We start from the raw sequence: 6,000 nt of genomic DNA on the forward strand, positions 1-6,000 counted from the left end.
TCGCTATACTCAAAAGTATGATGTGCATATTAGTGATTCAATTATGCTTATAAAACAATGAACAAATAGTTTTGCTGCTATTACACTCTATACACAGGTTATATATAAGTATCTGCATGTTTTGGTCACCATAACGAACCATTAAGTTAGTGCAGTCGCTATACACAGAAGGCGGCTGGCGGCTCCCTCACTCTTTCAAGGTCACACGCACTAAACTTTCTCCCCCAACAATACCTTTTGCAGTGTTATTACCCTATATACACATATTATATATAAATATCTACATGTTGTATGCACCGTAACTGTACACCTAAGCTTGTAGTGCGCCCAAAGAGCATAGTGGCCACCCTCTAAACAGCTAGACAAGTCATGCAGACGACGTCACCTCCGTCACCCATATGGCTCCTCCCAGCATAATCCTTTTGCTGTTATTACACTAATACACACATTATATATAAGTATCTACATTTGTGTTCACCATAGAGAACCACTGACCTGGTATGGTGAATGCAAACAATAACAGCTAGCCACACAGTAAATGATGCTGTCTCCCTCCGTCTCTCAGCATCACTCCTCCCACAGCGCTAATTATTACAACAATCCTGCTATTATCACAACCCTGGTTATTTATATCACAGTCATTGGTCATCTGTAATATTGTCATCGCTAAATAATAACAATTATATATTTATTTAAACATTTTTCGGCGATGCTGTGGTCACAAGCTGAACAGCAATGCTGTTCGCTCATGCTGCGTGCGCCGGCCTTGGTTGCTCCAACAGTACTGTGCCTCTCACACCTCAGAATATTGCCCACGATATTTTTTTTAAAATGACATCTGTTTACAAGAGCCCTGAGGAAGCTACTGTGAACCCCGTGTAGCCGCGGGCCATTTGAATCAGGCCTGGCACCCTATGGCGTATATATACGCCATGCGCACCATGGGACATGTTACTCAGGGTGTATATATACGCCATGCGCACCATGGGACATGTTACTCAGGGTGTATATATACGCCATGCGCACCATGGGACATGTTACTCAGGGCGTATATATACGCCATGCGCACCATGGGACATGTTACTCAGGGCGTATATATACGCCATGCGCACCATGGGACATGTTACTCAGGGCGTATATATACGCCATGCGCACCATGGGACATGTTACTCAGGGCGTATATATACGCCATGCGCACCATGGGACATGTTACTCAGGGTGTATATATACGCCATGCGCACCATGGGACATGTTACTCAGGGCGTATATATACGCCATGCGCACCATGGGACATGTTACTCAGGGCGTATATATACGCCATGCGCACCATGGGACATGTTCCTCAGGGCGTATATATACGCCATGCGCAGTTTAAAAGATAAAGAGCCGCCTAGAGGTATATAAAGAGGCGCCTAGTGGTACATAATGGGGCCACCTACAGGTACATAAAAGACCGCCGAGAAGTACATAGAGGACAACCTAGAGGTACATAAAGGACCGCCAAGAGGTACATAAAGAGGCGCCTAGAGGTACATAATGGGTCTTCTGGAGTTACAAAAAGGGCCACCAACAGGTACATAAAGGGCCGACTAGAGGCATATAAAGGGCCGCCTTGATGTGCATAATGGATCGCCTTGATGTGCATAATGGGTCGCCTGGAGGTACATAATGGGCCGCCTAGAGGTACGTAAGAGGCCGCTTAGAGGTACATAAAGGACCGCCTAGAGGCACATAGAGGGGCCACATAGAGGTATATAAAGGGCCGCCTAGAGGTACATAAAGGGCCTCCTAGAGGCACATAAAGGGCCGCCTAGAGGTACATAAAGGGCCGCCTAAAGGCACATAAAGGGCCGCCTAGAGGCACATAAAGGGCCACCTAGAGGTACATAAAGGGCCGCCTAAAGGCACATAAAGGGCCGCCTAGAGGCACATAAAGGGCCGCCTAGAGGCACATAAAGGCGCCGCCTAGAGGCGTATATGGGGGCTACCTAGCAGTAAATAGGTACTTGGGAGTTAGACGACTGTTGCGGGCTGCTGCCTGTGTGTGTGTGTGTGTGGGGGGGGGGGGAGTTAGTTAGGTAGTAACAGTTGAGTGATTGACAGTTGAGAGGCGGGCGGAAAGAGCAGAGCTCAACCCCCACAAGCACAACTAGGTCAATACAGAGAAAGAGGAAGACACATAAGTAAACACGCAGAGAGAGAGACAGACACAGATACTGATCTGGGGTATCTCACATAGTACTATATAACAACATAAGAATAACATGAACTGCATAGCACCCATTCTTCCTTACCACACCGCTCCCATTTATATTCTCCCAAACTCATTCACGTGTGTCTAACCTACGCTTGAAACAATCCGCCGATCCCACACCTATTGTCTTACCTGATAATTTGTACATAAATCAACAACCGTTTCCATACGAACATTGACACACGTCTTTCATGAATATAAACTTGTCCAATTTATATCCAGTGTTACCTTAATTTTTTGTATTTAAAACCTTATTTATATCCCATCTATCTATTTATGTATTTCAATAATCTCGCCCCTTATTCGTCGACTTTATAGAGAATGTGAATTTAGTTTTTCTTAATCTCTCTTCATAAAGGAGGTTTCTAATTCCTGTTATTGATTGTTATTATTCTGTGAACAAGATCAAGTGAACTTATGTTCATTCTGTAATACAAAGACCAACAATGAACAGTATAATCCAACTGGGGCTCAACAAGGGCAGGAGCAAGGTGAACAATTCTATTAGATATATTGGTGCTACAACATCTAGAAATATATCCCAGAATACTCTTACCTGTATTCAATATATTTATGTACTAAACTGAAACTTCCAGTCTTTCAAGTAACTTGAATAGCCTGTCTTCCTTCTGAACTAGCACCAGTCTTCCTTCTGAACTAGCAACAGTCTTCCTTCTGAGCTAGCAACAGTCTTCCTTCTTAACTAGCAACATTCTTCCTTCTGAACTAGCAACAGTCTTCCTTCTGAACTAGCAACAGTCTTCCTTCTGAACTAGCAACAGTCTTCCTTCTGAACTAGCAACAGTCTTCCTTCTGAACTAGCAACAGTCTTCCTTCTGAACTAACAACAGTCTTCCTTCTGAACTAGCACCAGTCTTCCTTCTGAACTAGCAACAGTCTTCCTCCTGAACTAGCAACAGTCTTCCTTCTGAACTAGCAACAGTCTTCCTTCTGAACTAGCAACAGTCTTCCTTCTGAACTAGCAACAGTCTTCCTTCTGAACTAGCAACAGTCTTCCTTCTGAACTAGCAACAGTCTTCCTTCTGAACTAGCAACAGTCTTCCTTCTGAACTAGCAACAGTCTTCCTCCTGAACTAGCAACAGTCTTCCTTCTGAACTAGCAACAGTCTTCCTTCTGAACTAGCAACAGTCTTCCTTCTGAACTAGCAACAGTCTTCCTCCTGAACTAGCAACAGTCTTCCTCCTGAACTAGCACCAGTCTTCCTTCTGAACTAGCAACAGTCTTCCTTCTGAACTAGCACCAGTCTTCCTTCTGAACTAGCAACAGTCTTCCTTCTGAACTAGCAACAGTCTTCCTTCTGAACTAGCAACAGTGTTCCTTCTGAACTAGCAACAGTCTTCCTTGTGAAATACCACCAGTCTTCCTTCTGAACTAGCACCAGTCTTCCTTCTGAACTAGCAACAGTCTTCCTTCTGAACTAGCAACAGTCTTCCTTCTGAACTAGCAACAGTCTTCCTTCTGAACTAGCACCAGTCTTCCTTCTGAACTAGCAACAGTCTTCCTTCTGAACTAGCAACAGTCTTCCTTCTGAACTAGCAACAGTCTTCCTTCTGAACTAGCAACAGTCTTCCTCCTGAACTAGCAACAGTCTTCCTCCTGAACTAGCAACAGTCTTCCTTCTGAACTAGCAACAGTCTTCCTTCTGAACTAGCAACAGTCTTCCTTCTGAACTAACAACAGTCTTCCTCCTGAACTAGCAACAGTGTTCCTTCTGAACTAGCAACAGTCTTCCTTCTGAACTAGCAACAGTGTTCCTTCTGAACTAGCAACAGTCTTCCTCCTGAACTAGCAACAGTCTTCCTTCTGAACTAGCAACAGTCTTCCTTCTGAACTAGCAACAGTCTTCCTCTTGAACTAGCAACAGTCTTCCTTCTGAACTAGCAACAGTGTTCCTTCTGAACTAGCAACAGTCTTCCTTCTGAACTAGCAACAGTCTTCCTTCTGAACTAGCAACAGTCTTCCTCTTGAACTAGCAACAGTCTTCCTTCTGAACTAGCAACAGTGTTCCTTCTGAACTAGCAACAGTCTTCCTTCTGAACTAGCAACAGTCTTCCTCCTGAACTAGCAACAGTCTTCCTTCTGAACTAGCAACAGTCTTCCTCTTGAACTAGCAACAGTCTTCCTTCTGAACTAGCAACAGTCTTCCTCCTGAACTAGCAACAGTCTTCCTTCTGAACTAGCAAGTCTTCCTCTTGAACTAGCAACAGTCTTCCTTCTGAACTAGCAACAGTCTTCCTTCTGAACTAGCACCAGTCTTCCTTCTGAACTAGCAACAGTCTTCCTTCTGAACTAGCACCAGTCTTCCTCCTGAACTAGCAACAGTCTTCCTTGTGAAATACCACCAGTCTTCCTTCTGAACTAGCACCAGTCTTCCTTCTGAACTAGCAACAGTCTTCCTTCTGAACTAGCAACAGTATTCCTTCTGAACTAGCAACAGTCTTCCTTCTGAACTAGCAACAGTCTTCCTTGTGAAATAGCACCAGTCTTCCTTCTGAACTAGCACCAGTCTTCCTTCTGAACTAGCAACAGTCTTCCTTCTGAACTAGCAACAGTCTTCCTTCTGAACTAGCAACAGTCTTCCTTCTGAACTAGCACCAGTCTTCCTTCTGAACTAGCAACAGTCTTCCTCCTGAACTAGCAACAGTCTTCCTTCTGAACTAGCAACAGTCTTCCTTCTGAACTAGCAACAGTCTTCCTTCTGAACTAGCAACAGTCTTCCTTCTGAACTAGCAACAGTCTTCCTTCTGAACTAGCAACAGTCTTCCTTCTGAACTAGCAACAGTCTTCCTCCTGAACTAGCAACAGTCTTCCTCCTGAACTAGCACCAGTCTTCCTTCTGAACTAGCAACAGTCTTCCTTCTGAACTAGCACCATTCTTCCTTCTGAACTAGCAACAGTCTTCCTTCTGAACTAGCAACAGTCTTCCTTCTGAACTAGCAACAGTCTTCCTTCTGAACTAGCAACAGTCTTCCTTCTGAACTAGCAACAGTGTTCCTTCTGAACTAGCAACAGTCTTCCTCCTGAACTAGCAACAGTCTTCCTCCTGAACTAGCAACAGTCTTCCTTCTGAACTAGCAACAGTCTTCCTTCTGAACTAGCAACAGTCTTCCTTCTGAACTAACAACAGTCTTCCTTCTGAACTAGCAACAGTGTTCCTTCTGAACTAGCAACAGTCTTCCTCCTGAACTAGCAACAGTCTTCCTCCTGAACTAGCAACAGTCTTCCTTCTGAACTAGCAACAGTCTTCCTTCTGAACTCGCAACAGTCTTCCTTCTGAACTAACAACAGTCTTCCTCCTGAACTAGCAACAGTCTTCCTTCTGAACTAGCAACAGTCTTCCTTCTGAACTAGCAACAGTGTTCCTTCTGAACTAGCAACAGTCTTCCTCCTGAACTAGCAACAGTCTTCCTTCTGAACTAGCAACAGTCTTCCTTCTGAACTAGCAACAGTCTTCCTCTTGAACTAGCAACAGTCTTCCTTCTGAACTAGCAACAGTGTTCCTTCTGAACTAGCAACAGTCTTCCTTCTGAACTAGCAACAGTCTTCCTTCTGAACTAGCAACAGTCTTCCTCTTGAACTAGCAACAGTCTTCCTTCTGAACTAGCAACAGTGTTCCTTCTGAACTAGCAACAGTCTTCTTTCTGAATTAGCAACAGTCTTCCTCCTGAACTAGCAACAGTCTTCCTTCTGAACTAGCAACAGTCTTCCTCTTGAACTAGCAACA

The sequence above is a fragment of the Procambarus clarkii genome, chromosome 46, assembly GCF_040958095.1.
Source record: "Procambarus clarkii isolate CNS0578487 chromosome 46, FALCON_Pclarkii_2.0, whole genome shotgun sequence".
Taxonomy (NCBI): Eukaryota; Metazoa; Arthropoda; class Malacostraca; order Decapoda; family Cambaridae; genus Procambarus; species Procambarus clarkii.